Source organism: Hyperolius riggenbachi, chromosome 2, assembly GCF_040937935.1.
Source record: "Hyperolius riggenbachi isolate aHypRig1 chromosome 2, aHypRig1.pri, whole genome shotgun sequence".
NCBI classification, from domain to species: Eukaryota; Metazoa; Chordata; class Amphibia; order Anura; family Hyperoliidae; genus Hyperolius; species Hyperolius riggenbachi.
The window spans coordinates 45,066,472-45,085,003 of NC_090647.1; the positions used below are offsets into that span (position 1 = coordinate 45,066,472).

The 18,532-nt window shown below is 45.0% G+C and overlaps 1 protein-coding gene across 17 annotated transcripts in view; it reads left to right on the top strand.

Annotated features, from left to right (window-relative positions):
• TENM4 (teneurin transmembrane protein 4) overlaps positions 1 to 18,532 on the top strand; it is a 1,797,006-nt gene that overhangs the window by 244,025 nt on the left and 1,534,449 nt on the right. The window contains exon 3 of one of the 17 annotated variants that reach the window (XM_068266712.1): positions 11,551 to 11,647. The exons of 15 other annotated variants lie outside the window; for them this stretch is intronic. The gene's annotated coding sequence lies outside the window, so the exon portion shown is untranslated. Of the gene's footprint in view, positions 1 to 6,110; positions 6,192 to 11,550; positions 11,648 to 18,532 lie in introns of those variants that run through there. One more of the 17 variants, XM_068266714.1, reaches the window with a different exon arrangement.

Genomic DNA, 18,532 nt, shown 5'->3' on the forward strand with positions numbered 1-18,532 from the left:
AGCCTATAACTTTATCACTACTTATCACAATGCACTGATCTATATCTTGTTTTTTCCGCCACCAATTAGGCTTTCTTTGGGGGGTACATTTTGCTAAGAGCCACTTTACTGTAAATGCATTTTAACAGGAAGAATAAGAAAAAAACGGAAAAAAATCATTATTTCTCAGTTTTCAGCCATTATAGTTTTAAAATAATACATGCCTCCATAATTAAAACTCACGTTTTGAATTTGCCCATATGTCCCAGTTATTACACCGTTAAAATTATGTCCCTATCACAATGTATGGCGACAATATTTTATTTGGAAATAAAGGTGCATTTTTTCCGTTTTGCATCTATCACTATTTACAAGTTTAAAATAAAAAAAATATAGAAATATTTCATCTTTACATTGATATTTAAAAAGTTTAGACCCTTAGGTAAATATTTACATGTTTTTTTTTATTGTAATGTTTTTTTTTATATATTAAACATTTTATTTTTGGGAGGGTGGGATGGAAACTATAAGTTTTTAATGTAAATGTGTGTTGATTTTTATTTTTTTTTAATTTTAGTTGTAGTTTTACTTTTTGGCCACAAGATGGCGGCCATGAGTTTGTTTACATGACGTCACTCTAAGCGTAACACACGCTTAGAGTGACGCATGGGGAAGGCGACAGCCAGAAAAAGCACAGCTTCCGAGAGAAGCTGTCGCTTTTTCAGCGGGGGAGAGCAATCAGTGATCGGGCACCATAGCCCGATACACTGATTGCCTGGCTAACGAACCGCGGACCGGGAGCGCGCGTGCACGTGCGCGACCGGCCGCGGGAGCGCGCGGTAGCGCGCATGGTTCCTGGACGTAGTTTCTACGTCCAGGAACCAAAATAGGTTAAAAGAAAAAGTACTTTTTGCAATTTTTTTGGTTTCCTGTGTCTTCGCTATATCTCTGACTATTGACTAGTTCATTGACTTTAATTCAGTCTGTTATAATTCACCTTTTTGCTTCGACACCAGTAACTTCTTAGTTTTGCACCTCACAGACTGTGAGATAACTTGACTCTCACACAGCAAGCATTATTGGAGATAGACCGTTCTCAGTCGTCTTCAAAATACAAGTTGTTTATTCAGAAAACAGATATACAGATACAGTTCGTCACATCTTAGCCAAGCAGATTCTCATGTTGCGTTACGAGCTCTTGATCACCTTCCTGTTGAAGGTAATCAGGTCATCTTCTTATGTCTATGTTACATCCTCTAGACTACCTATGTACAGCATACATCATATCAGCTTACATAAAGAAAGGAAATAATTATGGTTCCAGTCAGTAGAAGTTAGTAGATGGAGAGCGTGAAAGTAAGAGTAAGAATCCGCTCCGCTGGCCCATCCGGCCATTTAATACTGACTAGGAAAGAGTTAAATGTGACCTCATCTGAGCCCTCCCCCAGAACCGACTATTGGCTTAGACCCCTCGTGGTGTCTTAATACCCACCTACTCAATTAATATTCCATGCTGCCTTTCACTTACATACAGGAATGGGATATTTTGTAAATATGGCCTATGTTGATTGTTCTCATAGTCCATTTGTCTGGGGCAGTGTAGGCCTGTGGCCTTCCTTCAGGAACATGTTCTCAGTATCTGCTTGCATCATCTGCTTCAAGCAGACACTGAGATGCTTCTGCCTGCATCTTTGAAAACTCTTTAAAGGTATACTCTGCGAACAAGCCTTTTACCTAAAACTCAGTCCAAATAACTGAGGCCTACTTAAATTATAACACAGTCCACCACTGCGTAAGTCACATGATAACGTGCTGTTGACTTTACACCGGGTCGGCAGCGAATCGGAAGCATCCTGCAAAACGCTACATGACACGGTTAGTGTACATCACCCCATACACTTTCATTGCTGTTGCGTTACCCTGCGTGCAACGCAACATTTTTTTAAAAAAAAAGTGTAAAAGGTGCCTAATGGCACCTGATACGATTGATCGTATGGTCGATCGTTTGGTGGGTTTTATCGTTAATAGCCTCCTTTAAGCTGCCCACTAACGGTCCAATTTTTAGAAAAGAATCTTTTGATCGATCAGATAAATGCAATTGGAAATAATATGTTGCAATGCATTTACTGCCAGTATCAACAAACCAATCTGCACCTCCTATTCATCATTACAACCGAGAAAAAAAGTTCCTCTGCTCGACAAAATCGCCATTTAAGAATCGTCCGCAGTCGATCGGGGACACTAATGGAATTTCTTTTCTGCCAATCCGATCACAATTATCTGATCGCTTAAACAATGCTTTGCTTACAATTGTACTACCACCTTTGTGGCCACCTTTGGATATACATTATTCTCAAGGTAAACTAAACTGTAACTGCCCTTTTTCCTGTCATTTACAGTAGGTATTCTTAGTCTGACAGCTCAGATACTGTTTCTTACAGATTTTGCACTATTACATCACCTTGAAGGGAAGAATCACCCATTCCCCATAACAGTGAAACGTACATAAGAATGTTGAACCCATAAGAAAAAAAACAAATCGACAATAATGTTAAAAATAATATTTACCTTTTTTTCACTATTCCATGCCAATAGCCTGCTGCAGTACTGCTGATAAACTCCCTTTATCACTATTAGAAAGCATATACAAAGGGTATTAAAATACACCTGAAGTGAGAGGGATGTGGAGGCTGCCATTTTTTTTTTCATTTTAAGCAATGCACATGGTCTGGCTTTAAAGGACAACTGTAACATGAGGGATATGGAGGCTGCCATATTTATTTCCTTTAAAGTGGATCCGAGATAAACTTTTACTCATTGCATAATTGTGCTGCTTTCATATAGTTTATAGGGCATTACTCAAGCCAAATACTTTTTTGTTTTGTTTTAATACTCGAATTCCATATAAACTAAACAAGCCTCGCCCACAGCTCCTTTTGTGCCTTGGCACTGTAGCAGGGGCTTATGGGAGCTCAGTCTGGGCAGGAGGAGGAGGTTACTAGCCATTGATTTCAGAGGCAGAGGGGGGGAGGGAGGAGGAGAGGGGACTGAATATACACACAGGCAAGCGGATAGCATCTCCAGCCCTCAGCCTGTGACAATGTGACAAACAGAACATGGCTTCCCTCATTGTATTACAGTAGTCATTACAGGGGTCCTTTAATGCTGATCCTCTGCCTCTAATACTTTTAGCCATAGCCCCTGAACAAGCATACAGCAAATCAGATGTTTGACTGAAGTGTGACTAGACTTGCTGCATGCTTGTTTCGGGTGTGTGATTAAAACACTACTGGATACTGGGGATCCTGGAGACCATCTTATTCCTGTTAAAGCACACTTGACGTGAGAGGGAAGTGGGGACTGACATATTTATTTTCTTTTAAACGATGCAGATTGCCTGGCAGTCCTGCTGATGTTTTATGCATATATTTTATGCTAGGTATGTTATTGTGTTTAATAAATGTCTTGCCCAAATCTGCACGTACCAAAGTCCACATTAGTCAGAAGGCATGTCATTGAGATGCAAATAAATTAAAGATAATTGAGAATTATTGTAATTGATGCAGAATTATGCTAAGTCATGCAGAACTTTGCTTACAATTATGAAAATCTAATACGTAAATGGACTTGTCAGATCTTGAAGTGAAAGCATTTCATTCGACCATTTTTAATCTGCTTAGATTTTCAGTAGCATTTGCATAACTCTGCATCAACTCACAATTATTTACATATTTAAAATTAAGTAGAAACTTGTCACTGAGCCAAGACTTTGTACTAAATGCCTTTAGATCACTGAAATGTGAAACCTGTAAGGCAAAGTACTGTATATTCCTGCGTATAAGACTACTTTTTAACCCTTGAAGATCTTCTGAAAAGTTGGGGGTCGTTTTATACGCCTTGTGTCACTGATGCCAGGTGAGAAGATTCAATGTCACCTGCATCTATGGAAAATGACGTGCCGGGATAACCCCTGGAGTCACAGGGAATCAATGCATCAGCTGGAAGGATCCGCACCGTCTTAAAATTTCTTATTTATTAAAGCTCTTTTTAAAATGACATAGGCAAAATGTCAGTGTGAGCCGGGTCACCATTGACGCACGGCGTTTCGGACACCAGTCCTTTCTCAAAATGGTGCCAGTACACACTCCAGGAGTGTGTACTGGCACCATTTTGAGAAAGGACTGGTAAAAAGAGCTTTAAAAAATAAGAAAGTTTAAGACGGTGCGGATCCTTCCAGCTGATGCACTGATGCCAGGTGATACGCCTTATCCTGTTACCGCCTCTCAGATCTCCCTGCTGAGGGAGCGCAATCTATTCTTCCATACCGCTCTGATAAACAGGTAGACAAGGAGAGCTGACCAATCTGCTTAAGGAGAGTTGACCAATGCAACAAGTCAATTGACTACATACTGTTATATGCTGGGTACCACATACAGTACAGCACCAGTATCTGTTCATACACAGCACCAGTATATGATTTTTTTTAAAATATTTTTTGTTTGGTGTGTGTTGGAAGAGGGGTAGTTTTATACGGCGAGTATATCCCAAACTCTATATTTTAACTGGAAAAGTTGGGGGGTCGTCTTATACGCCGGAATATACGGGTATATAAAATTTCACTTTAATGTATAGGTATATAAGGTATCGAAACCACTCACAGGAAGCGAGTGGCTGCCTCTATTCAGTGACGGCTGCAATTTTTAAGGAGCCCTGGATAGTGTACCAGCAATTTGTCCAGCCTGGCTATGCAGCCCTAAGATATACTTAACCTTGTAGTCCACCAAATGTGCAAGTGCTTGTACTGTACCCAGGACTAGTTCTAGTCATTTTGCTGCCTGAGGCAAACTAGTGAGGATGCCCCCTCCCTCCGGTTTGGAATGGTCGCACAGCACCTGACAATTTACTCTGCTTTATTTAATGTTCTCACATGACATGCTGCAGCTCAACACACTAACACACTGTCTGGCTGTGAGTCTGGGACAAACACACTGCTCACCCTCAGCCAGTCGGCTTTCCTCCCTTCCTCCTCAGTCAGGACAGCAGTGCCACTTCCTCCCTTCTGCTGTGCAAGTCAGATGAAACACTGCTGCTCTCCTGCCTCCTCCCTCCCCACTCACTGTCAGACTCCTCACACAGCACAACAAGCTGCTTTTCCTCAATGATGACCTCCTCACCTCGCTCTCCTCTCACTTTTCCTCTTACTCTGACTGCATGCTGTAAGTGTAAACACACAGTACAAGCACGCTGCCGCTTTGATCTCTGTGCCTGATGCAGGGGCGTAACTAGAAATCACTGGCCCCCCCTGCAAAACTTTGCATGGGGCCCCGCCCACCAAGGGGGCTGGGCGTTGTACACAAGAGCCTTATGCACACTGAGAAGGGACTGTCTACAAAACTTTGTATGATTCCTTATCAGTGGCTGAGCAGATGCAGTCATTAGAACAATTGTGCAGAGAGCAGAACGCTTCTTCTCTCCTTGCCCATGGTTGTCAGTCTATCAGAATGGGGCCCCTTGTGGCTTCTGGGCCCCCCTGCAGATGCATCCCTTGCAGGGTCTATTGTTACGCCCGTGGCCTGATGCAAATGTTTCACCTTGCTTCATGAGAGAACCATCCCTGACTGTACCTCCAATGGGAGGAGAGCGTTGGTCCTTTGCAGCAGACAATGTACCAGGGAATGCTGGGCCATTTTCAGGACAATTTCTGATATAGTAAACCACTTTTCCTTGTCCCTTAGTGTTTACTATAACAAGATTGTACTGTATCATGCTGTGGCTGATCTTTTAAAAGCAGAGAGGAAGTTCTGGGTTGAGTTCCCCTTTAAGAGGAGACTCCCTTCATTTGAAGGAATGGGTGATTTGCGTTGCTGCTGGCTGTGCTCAGCATTATTCTCCCTGAGCTGACCTGTGAGCCTAGCGTACACCTCGCTGCTTTCTTGCACTCCTGTTTTGTCTAGTTGCATCATATTAACGACAGGTGAAAAGGAAACGCTGCAGCCAAATGAAGACACACAGTCATTTCCTCAGCCCGGGTAGACTCCGTCCCGATCTCCGGATTATGTAACAGCCGAGGCATCTCCCATACAGAAGCAAACTGCTAATTAGAGCGTTATAAATTATCAGCCTCCTCCGATTATTGAGCCAAGATCACCATTTCACAGTTCATCAGGGGATGAGAGAACGCTGTCCGCGGTGCTGAAGGATAAGACTTGCAAGTAAGTGATCCCAGGGAATGATAAACAACTCAAGCAGGATCAAAACAGGAATCTCGTGGAGCTGGATAATATCAGCTTAGATGCATTTACTTCACTGCGTTCTGATGGTGACACCGAAGGAGTGACTGTGCTGAAGACAACAAGTAATTTCCCTACGTGAAGGGGGGGGGGGGGGTGTTTGAAGGCTTTAAATCCCTCTTTGTTTTGAACAGAGATTTTAGTTTCTCTAAACTGGCAATGGGTGGTATGGAGATTTGAGATGAAAGATAATGCTGTTCTTTAGGCCAGTTTCACAACATATACTGTGGCGTCAGCGGTGCGGCAAGCACACCGCACCACCAAAAACAGGCCTTCGGGGAAAATTGCCTTAGTAAACGGTGTTCCCTGTCTGGCCAATCAGGAAGTGACGCGCTCTTGTGGTCACTTCCTGCTTTGGGAATGTGGAAAGTGCACGGGAGCTTATTGTAGGAATACACTTCCGCGCATGCGCGTCGTAACGTTGCAACGTCAACATTTTTTAAATTCTCACGTCACCATAAACTAACATGACTTCCAGGCTGGTGCAGATTGTCACAGAAGCCGCACGGTAAGGACGTTTTGCGCCAGCGTTAGATTGGGCACTTCCAGCGCAGCGTACCACAACGTGGGGGGTGTAAACTCCCCCATAGGCATACATTAGGCTGTGGTAGCAGTGCAGCAATTTTGCCGCGGTGCACCATTGTGAAAGGGCCCTTAAAGTGGACTTGAACTCATGTACAGGACACAAGGAAAACAACAGATTAATCTACCCTGTTTGTGTTTAAAGTGAATAGCCTGTCTAATTCCCTCTCAGCTGCAAGTAATCACATTTGTAATTTGAGCTCTCAGCTGGGCCAGCACAGGAATTTTGCCAGCCCAGAGAGTAACTAGGGAAAACAGCGCCTATGGCAAACATTGAAATTCACTCCCAATATTTTAACATGTAGTCTAGGTTGAGTTACTTGTGTACAAGCTGAAGTGAAGCATGGCCTATGACTATTGCAATAGGTCAGCCTATACATACCCCAAATAACAGGCAGCTTGTCCCCCCCCCCCCAAAAGATTTAACCAAGCCGCACAATTTCCCCCAGATAAAAACTAGAATCTGTATGGAGAACACCAAGGATGCTACAGAGCAGCCCCCCCCCAGGAAGAGGCGCCCATGATACATGCCATACCTGCACCCTTGTAGATACGCCTCTGTGGCACCCTCAGCTAATTTGTAAACACAAGATGTTAACCCTTTGTCTGCTCCCATGAAAGCAGGAAGGAGACAAACTGCAGATTTATTGCAGGAGTTCTCTGGGCTGCAGCCAATAAATGTTTTTCTGTAAAATGTATTATGCTGTTGCTTTACTTTTTAGAGTAGAGAGGAAGTTCTGAGTTCAGGTCCGCTTTAAAGTCTTAAAAGACAACTATTGCTAAAAAAAAATTACATTTAGCAAATGCATACAAATAAAATGTAAATTTCTCCCAGATGAAAATGCACTATACATTACTTTTTTTCCTATGTCGCTCCCACTTACAGTAGGCAGTAACAATCTAACAGATCTTAGAAGTTTTGGACAAGTTCATCTCCTCATGGAGGATTCTCAGGCATTTTATTATACACAAAAGTACTTACTGAATTGCAGTTGCCGAGCTCAGCTAACAAAATAGTGTAAAAATAGGTAGGGTGGCTGGCATCCCTGTATAGATCCTTAGCAGTGATCTAGAGTCTGACAAATGGATAATCACAAGTCTGGGTTGCATCCAGCAACCACAGCATGTGCATGTGGGGGAAAAAATGTCCCCGCTCAGCCTTTGGGAGTCAAGCGGTGGTTGCTTTCAGAAACATGATAGTTTATGTACAAGTATAAGCATAAAATAATTTAACACACCATAGATCATAAAAATGCTGGATGGAGGTGCCCAAGATATATCATGGAGATGCACCCAATATTGACCTGAAGAAGCGGTCTTGCAACTGTGAAACGCGTTGCCCAACCCTGTGCATTTTGAGTGCATCATTTAAGGCAACATCATCACTTGCCTTTTTTAAACTTTTTAAAATTATTTTATGCATCTTGGGCGCATCTGTCTAGCATTGCTATAGCCTACAATAGTCTTTCATCTTCTGATTATGTACTCAGAATTTTTAAAGAACTATTAGAAATATTAATTTTTATACACCTAGCATATGACCCTCTGCATACTAATCTATTGTATGGAATAATTAGAACTGCTCCAGTAGTTGGACTGGGAAGGGAATTTTTTTCTCAAGTGTGTTTTAAATGTATACTGAGGATTCAGCCATATTTGTAAAACAGTGCTAACCATTACTAATATTTAGTATTAATATAGCGATCTTCTGCAGCACTTTGCAGCATGCATAGCCATGTCATTGACTGTCCTCAGAGGAGCTCACAATCTAATCCCTCGCATAGTCATATGTCCTACCATATAATCATTATTATTATGTACTGTATTTATGAAGCACTGACATCTTCTACGGCACTTTACAGAGTAGTCATGTCACTGACTGTCCTCAGAGGAGATCACTATCTAATCCTATCACAGTCTAATGTCCTACCCTATTATTATTATTATGTATTTACAGTGTGTAGCACTGACATCTCCTGCAGCACTTTACAGAGTACATAGTCATGTCACTGACTGTCCATCAGAGCAGCTCTCAATGTAATCCATACCATGAATATACATCCACGGGAAGTCAGTTTACTTTGCGGTATGTTTTTGAGATGTGGGAGCAAACCCATGCTGACTCAGGAAAAATACACACAAACAGTAGCAATCCTACTCAGAGTTTATCTATTTTCCTTTTTTGTTATTTTTTTTTGTTTTTGTTTTCAGTGCACTGGTAAATAAACCAGTGCTTTATTTCTGTATTCGGGGAAGATGCTTGGCAGCAGGAGCTCTCATGAAGACTAACTAGATGACATAAAACTCCTGTGTGGATGTGCAAACATTTCTGATAGTAGAATAGTGATAAAATATTCGGTATGTCATCACTTCTCTGTGCGTGTGCTGAATAATGATTAGCAGCCTTGTTAGTCTGATGCAAACTTCGATCCTAGATTTACAACCCTTTAAAACTGAAATTAAGAATATGGGACCCAGGAAACTTCTATTTAGGAATAGCTCTGCAGATCAAGCTATTTATCACTTCAGGTTTGTTTTAGCGTCTACCTTTGAATATATTTGTAATTTATTCATTTATTTGTGATCAATAAGCCACACAGGTCGTGTGGCTTAAAAATTTAGTTTTTTTTTTTGATTGTTTGTTTTTTTATCTGAAGATGTGCTTTTGCTGTTTATGTATCTGCTTTTTTTTCCGTGCATGCATCAATTCACATAAAACATGTCATTTACATTCTCAGTCGATTAACAGCTATTTAAGTATAGAATCTTTCTAAACAATCAGATCTTTAAAGTGAACCTTAAGTTAAAAAAAAAGAGTTTTACTCACCTGGGGCTTCCCTCAGCCCCCTGCAGCTGTCCAGTGCCCTCGCAGCCTCGCTCCGATCCTCCTGTCCCCACCGGCGGCTACTTCCGGTTTCGGCGACAGGCTCCGACAGGCTGTGAACGCGAGTCATTCTTCGCGTTCCCGGCCACAATAGCACCCTCTATACTGCTATTACGGCCTTCCTTGACAGGAGGATCGGAGCGAGGCTGCGAGGGCACTGGACAGCTGCAGGGGGCTAAGGGAAGCCCCAGGTGAGTAAAACTCATTTTTAATTTTTTTTTTACTTAAGGTTCACTTTAAGCTTAGCTCACATTTTTCAGCCGTATTAAAAATATGTGGTTTCACATGTGGCTGTTCATGTGCATTTGTATGTGTTTAAGCATACCCATCTGCATATCATATGTTGAATAGGAAAACAAACATGATGTCTGAAAAAAATGCAGAACGCTGTCAGGTTATTATTCTTTTATTTTTTTTGTAATGAAAAAGCAAAAATGCATCAGACGTTAACAAGACTTTACTTAATATGGGCTGTCAGTGCTAATGCATTTCCACCTTGCAGAAAAAAAAGAAATAATGTATGTTTTGTGAGTAAGGCCCTAGGAAATAGTACAACCACTGATTGAAACAACATTTTCAAGTCTTCTTTCCATTCAATATTTATTGAATAAAAAGTTAAAGATGGAATGCGCATTCACAGGATTTTTATACTATCTCCCCACCCCAATAAACTTACCTGGGCACAGGCCCCACAAATCTCACCCATACTCACCTTTGAGATTCCTCAACTCTGAAATCATGTGGCCTTATCATATAGCCAGACAGCCTTGGAGACTGAATGACTTGGTATTGTCCCAGCTCCTCCCTTTTCCACACCCCACTGCCATATGTTAGGAATATCTGTAATGTTGCTATTCCTACCAATGTCATTTGCCAAAGCCATAGACTGTAATAAGGCTCTTAGAATGGTAAAAAAAACAGACATCATAGAGGCTTCCAAAAAAGGAGCTGTCAGCAATACTATCTCAGAAAAAAAAACATATATAAGTAGATAAATATTTGCTCTACTTACCGGTACATAACATATGTATTGCACTAACCACATTTTGATTTTAGTGATTTTTCTACAGTAAAAAAAGAGAAAATCCTTCTTAGCATTTCCCATTTTAACTGTGGCTATTTTGAAGCCAATCCTGATGTCATTTCCTCCCTTACTTTCCTCTGCCTGATTGTGTATGCATTGCCCGCCCTCCACATTAGAAAGTACATTGTCTCAGCATGAGAAATATTGGCTAATCAGTGGGGAACAGAGGTGTGGGAGGGGATAACAGGAGGGGAAGAGGCTTCAGCCAATCAGGCTGCATTAGTTAAGTCTTAGGGGAAAGTAAAGAAGCAAAAAAATCATAACCCAGCATGCCCTGAAACTTCCTTTGTGCGTACCAAATGTTGTGTGTACCAAATAAGAGTCAGGTAAACTGGGGAATGATCATTTATCAACAAGAAAACTAATAGTGACTTTAATTTTTGGATTGTCTGGTTAGCATCCTTATTACTTGTTTACCAGATAAAACTTCTATCTTTACTGATAGTATAACATAATATCAATATAAATAACCCAGTATCAGTAATCGTATCTGTTATTGTTGTCTTTTCAACTGAACTGACTACACTACCATGCTATTTGTTTTTTAAGCTCTGTTCCAGTCAAGTAAAATCGGGACGGGGAAATTAATTAAACAAAATGGACATAATTAAAAACATGGCACTGGGTGACCCTGATAGTTGGTGTGAGCGACCTGGTAACTTGTACCCGGGCTGATTAGCCCTGTTTACTGCTGCGCCGGGCTAATTAGTCCCCTCATTTCATTATAACAGGTTTACTGCACTGTGAGCACAATAAGGAAGAGGATTATGGCACAAACACTGACACTCTGTCATTTGTTTTGGCACTTCTGTTATGCTGCTATATTAGGTAATGAACACTTCATATGTCGTGCAAGAGTGTCTACGTGTGTATCTGTCTTCCTATCTGTCTAAACAGAAAGGTTACACGGCTTTCAGAGAACACTTTTAGCTTCTTTCGCGGTAGGCACAAATTAATAACATAATACAAATATATTGATGTGTATTCCAGGAAAAAAGAAGAACATAAAAAAAATCATTTTGTTTGAAAAACAATATTGTTAAGAATTATATTAGTAAAAATCATCCAAGAACATCATTTTTATATAAGCTCAGTAAGGTAATTTTATTCCTGGCAGATCAGTTAATATTTTTATTTTATCAAAATGCAATATTTGAAATGTGTACTAAATAAAAACAAAAACAAAATTCAGAATATAGAAAATAAGAACAAAAAACACAGAGCTTAGGTTAACGTGAACCTAGGTGAGAAGAAGATGAAGGCTGCCATATGTATTTCCTTTTAAACAATACCAGTTGCCTGGCAGCCCTGCTGATCTATTTGGCTGCAGTAGTGTCTGAATACCACCAGAAGCAAGCATGCAGCAAATCTTGTCAGATCTGACAATAATGTCAGAAACGCCTAATCTGACTTCAATTGAATAGGCTTCTTGTTCAGTGGGCCTCTTCAGGGGCTATGCCTGAAAGGGGTAAAGGATAGAGTTGGGCCGAACCTCCGATTTTAGGTTCGCGAACCGGGTTCGCGAACTTTCGCGTAACGTTCGGTTCGCGTTAAAGTTCGCGAACCGCAATAGACATCAATGGGGATGCGAACTTTGAAAAAAAAAAAATTATGCTGGCCACAAAAGTGATGGAAAAGATGTTTCAAGGGGTCTAACACCTGGAGGGGGGCATGGCGGAGTGGGATACACGCCAAAAGTCCCCGGGAAAAATCTGGATTTGACGCAAAGCAGCGTTTTAAGGGCAGAAATCACATTGAATGCTAAATGACAGGCCTAAAGTGCTTTAAAACATCTTGCATGTGTATACATCAATCAGGTAGTGTAATTAAGGTACTGCTTCACACTGACACACCAAACTCACCGTGTAACGCACCGCAAACAGCTGTTTGTGTAGTGACGGCCGTGCTGGACTGGTGCGCACCATGGCGAGAGTGCAGGTTTTGGTGGCTTTACAGCCCATATGGTCGCCTGGCTGATGTAGCTGAATGACAGAACAGTGACTGTCCAGCTGATCAAATTTGGTCTGACCACAATGAAGCAACAACCTTATTATCTTTTGTGTGCCCCCCGAGACACTCATCTAGGCGCCGGTCATTGCTTCATTGTGATACGCAAGCCCCTTCACCACGGCAAGGTAATGATCACGAAGGGGAATGGGCCTTTTCTTTTGTTGTTGCAGCTGCCCGCAGTGCAGCCAGAAAAATTAGGCAGTCATGTACACGCACCAGAAAAATTATTACAGCGGCCGCTGCTAGCAGCGGCCTAAAAAATTCAGCAATCCGCCTGGAGTCCCGGACCCTGTTGGTGGTGGCGGAGAAGGTAGTCAAGCGGCCTGCAGGCAGACATGCTGTGTGGAGGGACTGGGAGCGACTTAGTCTTCTTGGGGCAGGCCAGGCAGCCAGGCACATGGCGTGCAGGCAGAGATGCTGTGTGTGCGGGGACTGACTTAGTCTTGGGGCGAGCAGCAGCCCTCCGGGATCCATGCCTTATTCATTTTGATAAAGGTGAGGTACTTAACACTTTTGTGACTTAGGCGACTTCTCTTCTCAGTGACAATGCCTCCAGCTGCGCTGAAGGTCCTTTCTGACAGGACGCTTGCGGCAGGGCAGGAGAGAAGTTGGATGGCAAATTGGGACAGCTCTGGCCACAGGTCAAGCCTGCGCACCCAGTAGTTCAAGGGTTCCTCATCGCTGTTCACAGCAGTGTCTACATCCACACTTAAGGCCAGGTAGTCGGCTACCTGCCGTTCCAGGCGTTGGTGGAGGGTGGATCCGGAAGGGCTACGGCGAGGCGTTGGACTAAAGAACGTCCGCATATCCGACATCACCATGAGATCGCTGGAGCGTCCTGTCTTTGACTGCGTGGACACAGGAGCAGGATTAGTGGCAGTGGTACTTTGCTGGCATTGTGCTGTCACATCACCCTTAAAGGCATTGTAAAGCATAGTTGACAGCTGGTTCTGCATGTGCTGCATCCTTTCCACCTTCAGGTGAGTTGGTAACAGGTCCGCCACTTTGTGCCTGTACCGAGGGTCTAGTAGTGTTGCCACCCAGTACAGCTCATTCCCCTTGAGGTTTTTTATACGGGGGTCCCTCAACAGGCAGGACAGCATAAAAGACGACATCTGCACAAAGTCAGATCCAGTACCCTCCATCTCCTCTTGCTCTTCCTCAGTGACGTCACGTAAGTCAACCTCCTCCCCCCAGCCGCGAACAATACCACGGGAAGGTTGAGCAGCACAAGCCCCCGGCGACGCCTGCTGCGGGTGTTCTCCTGCCGCCGTCCCCTCCTCCTCCTCCTCCCCCAAAGAAACACCTTGCTCATCATCCTCTGAGTCTGACTCATCTTCTGCACACGACTTCTCTTCTTCCTCCTCCTCCCCCCTCTGTGCTGCCGCAGGTGTTGAGGAAACAGCTGGGTCTGATGAAAATTGGTCCCATGCCTGTTCCTGCCGTAACGGTTCCTGGTCACGCTCATTCACAGCTTCATCCGCCACTCTACGCACAGCACGCTCCAAGAAGTAAGCGTAGGGAATTAAGTTGCTGATGGTGCCCTCACTGCGGCTCACCAGGTTGGTCACCTCCTCAAACGGCCGCATGAGCCTGCATGCATTTTCCATCAGTGTCCAGTTGTCGGGCCAGAACATCCCCATCTTCCCAGACTGTTTCATTCTACTGTAGTTGTAGAGGTAGTGGGTGACGGCTTTCTTCTGTTCTAGCAGGCGGGAGAACATGAGCAGGGTCGAATTCCAGCGAGTCGGGCTATCGCAAATGAGGCGTCTCACCGGCATGTTGTTTTTCCGCTGAATTTCCGCAAAGCGTGCCATGGCTGTGTAAGACCGCCTCAAATGCCCACAGACCTTCCTGGCCTGCTTCAGGACATCCGCTAAGCCAGGGTACTTTGCCACAAATCTTTGAACAACTAGATTCATGACATGTGCCATGCAGGGTATGTGTGTCAGCTTCCCCATATGCAAAGCGGCAAGCAGATTGCTGCCGTTGTCGCACACCACGTTGCCTATCTCCAGGTGGTGCGGGGTCAGCCACTCATCCACCTGTTTCTTAAGAACAGCCAGGAGAGCTGCTCCAGTGTGACTCTCCGCTTTGAGACAAGACATGTCTAAGATGGCGTGACACCGTCGTACCTGGCATGCAGCATAGGCCCTGCGGAGCTGGGGCTGTGTAGCTGGAGAGAACTGCCACTCAGCCAAGGAGGAGGAGGACAGCGAAGAGCATGTAGCAGGAGGAGAGGAGGTGGCAGGAGGCCTGCCTGCAAGCCGTGGAGGTGTCACAATTTGGTCCGCTGCGCCCTGCTTGCCATCGTTCACCACCAGGTTGACCCAATGGGCTGTGTACGTAATGTAGCGGCCCTGCCCGTGCTTGGCAGACCAGGCATCCGTGGTCAGGTGTACCCTTGACCCAATGCTCTTCGCAAGAGATGACACCACTTGCCTCTCAACTTCACGGTGCAGTTGGGGTATGGCCTTTCTCGAAAAATAAGTGCGGCCTGGCATCTTCCACTGCGGTGTTCCGATGGCCACAAATTTACGGAAGGCCTCAGAGTCCACCAGCCGGTATGGTAACAGCTGGCGAGCTAACAGTTCCGCCACGCCAGCTGTCAGACGCCGGGCAAGGGGGTGACTGGCCGAAATTGGCTTTTTCCGCTCAAACATTTCCTTCACGGACACCTGACTGCTGCTGTGGGCAGAGGAGCAGGAACCGCTCAAGGGCAGAGGCGGAGTGGAGGAGGGTGCCTGTGAAGGTGGAATGGAGAAAGCGGCAGAAGCAGATGATGCACCTGAAGGAGGAAGAGGAGAAGGAGGGTGACTTTTCTTTTGTGTGCTGCTGCTACTTTTGCTCAGGTGGCCATCCCATTGCTGTTTGTGCCTTTTCTCCAGGTGCCTTCGTAAGGCACTTGTCCCTACGTGAGTGTTGGCCTTTCCACGGCTCAATTTTTGTTGGCAGAGCGAACAGATGGCTTTGCTCCGATCTGAGGCACACACATTAAAAAATTTCCACACCGCTGAGCCACCCTGGGATGTGGGCACTATGGGGACCTCAGCAGCTGATGCTGAAGGGCAAGTTGGCTGGCTGTACATAGGTGGCGATACATGGTGCCGGACACTGCCACCAGCTGTTTCTGACGAAGAGCTGCCCCAGCTTATTTCAGCAACTTCTCTCCTCCTACTACTCTCTGACTCCCCCTCTGAACTGTCCCCCTCTTCATCTCCTCTATTGGGAACATACAGAGGATCCCTATCATCGTCATCATCGTAATCATCCTGCCCAGCTTCGCTTGCCTCAGACAAATCCAAACATGCACCATCAGTAGGTCCTTCATCCTCCTTACACGTTACATCCATAGTGTTGCCGCGTAACTCAGACATATGAGCTGGTGAAAATTCATCTGGCTGTAACAACAATGGCTGTGCATCAGTGATTTCAACACTAAATAATTCTTGCGAAGTGTCAAATGCAGCGGAAGTGGTGCTAGTAGTAGCGCTGGTGGCTGAGCAAGATGAGGTGTTCTGTGTCGCTAAATACTCAACCACGTCCTGACAATCTTGGGAGGTGATGGGACGTGCCTTCTTCTGAGCACTGTACTGTGGGCCAGGTCCACACGAAATTACATTTACACGACCTCGCGCAGACCTGCCGGGTGGCCTTCCTCTGGCTCTGGCACTACCTCTTCCTCTACCTGTTTTGTCCATATCGGGTATGCACGGAGTGCTATATCACACTGCGTGCACTCACGTAGGTAGGTGGGTTCACTTAACTGCACAGGTATGCGCACTGATGCAGTGGGTTCACTGAACAGAACAGGTATACAGTGGCGGGTTCACAGAACAGGTATGCAGTGGCAGGTTCACTGAACAGAACAGGTATGCAGTGGCGGGTTCACTGAACAGTACAGGTATACAGTGGCGGGTTCACAGAACAGGTATGCAGTGGCAGGTCCACTGAACAGAACAGGTATGCAGTGGCGGGTTCACTGAACACAACAGGTATGCAGTGGCGGGTTCACTGAACAGAACCGGTATACAGTAGCGGCTCCACTGAACAGAACAGGTATGCAGTGGCGGGTTCACTGAACAGTACAGGTATGCAGTGGCGGGTTCACTGAACAGTACAGGTATACAGTGGCGGGTTCACTGAACACAACAGGTATGCAGTGGCGGGTTCACTGAACAGAACCGGTATACAGTAGCGGCTCCACTGAACAGAACAGGTATGCAGTGGCGGGTTCACTGAACAGGTATACAGTGGCGTGTTCACTGAACAGAACAGGTATACAGTGGCGGGTCCACTGAACAGAACAGGTATGCAGTGGCGGGTTCACTGAACACAACAGGTATGCAGTGGCGGGTTCACTGAACACAACAGGTATGCAGTGGCGGGTTCACTGAACAGTACAGGTATGCAGTGGCGGGTTCACTGAACAGAACAGGTATGCAGTGGCGGGTTCACTGAACAGTACAGGTATACAGTGGCGGGTTCACAGAACAGGTATGCAGTGGCAGGTCCACTGAACAGAACAGGTATGCAGTGGCGGGTTCACTGAACACAACAGGTATGCAGTGGCGGGTTCACTGAACAGTACAGGTATGCAGTGGCGGGTTCACTGAACAGTACAGGTATACAGTGGCGGGTTCACTGAACACAACAGGTATGCAGTGGCGGGTTCACTGAACAGAACAGGTATGCAGTGGCGGGTTCACTGAACAGAACAGGTATGCAGTGGCGGGTTCACAGAACAGGTATGCAGTGGCAGGTTCACTGAACACAACAGGTATGCAGTGGCAGGTTCACTAAACAGAACAGGTATACAGTGGCGGGTCCACTGAACAGAACAGGTATGCAGTGGCAGGTTCACTGAACACAACAGGTATGCAGTGGTGGGTTCACAGAACAGGTATGCAGTGGTGGGTTCACAGAACAGGTATGCAGTGGTGGGTTCACTAAACAGGTATGCAGTGGCAGGTTCACTGAACAGGTATGCAGTGGTGGGTTCACTGAACAGGTATGCAGTGGTGGGTTCACTGAACAGGTATGCAGTGGTGGGTTCACTGAACAGGTATGCAGTGGTGGGTTCACTGAACAGGTATGCAGTGGTGGGTTCACTGAACAGGTATGCAGTGGTGGGTTCACAGTACAGGTATGCAGTGGTGGGTTCACAGAACAGGTATGCAGTGTTGTGTTCACTGAACAGGTATGCAGTGGTGGGTTCACAGTACAGGTATGCAGTGGTGGGTTCACAGAACAGGTATGCAGCCAGGAACAAGCTAAGCCTAACTAATCTTTCCCTATGAGAGACAGTCTGCAGCAGCTCGCCCTACTCTGACTAATGCAGGCACACGAGTGCCTGCCTTATATAAGGGGGGTGGGGCTCCAGGGGCTAGTGTAGCCTAATTGGCTACACTGGGCCTGCTGACTGTGATGTAGAGGGTCAAAGTTGACCCTCCATGTGCATTATGGGGCGAACCGAACTTCCGCAAAGGTTCGCCTGCAGGACGCGAACGCGAACCATGGAAGTTCGCATGGAACCGTTCGCAGGCGAACCGTTCGGCCCAACTCTAGTAAAGGATCATCCGGACTGCCAGGCAAATGGTATTGCTTAAAGGAAACACAATAATAATATTGTGTACTTCAACAACAGTGTATATGACAAAGGTTAAAAAGATATAAATATCAATAATGGTACAAATCTGATGA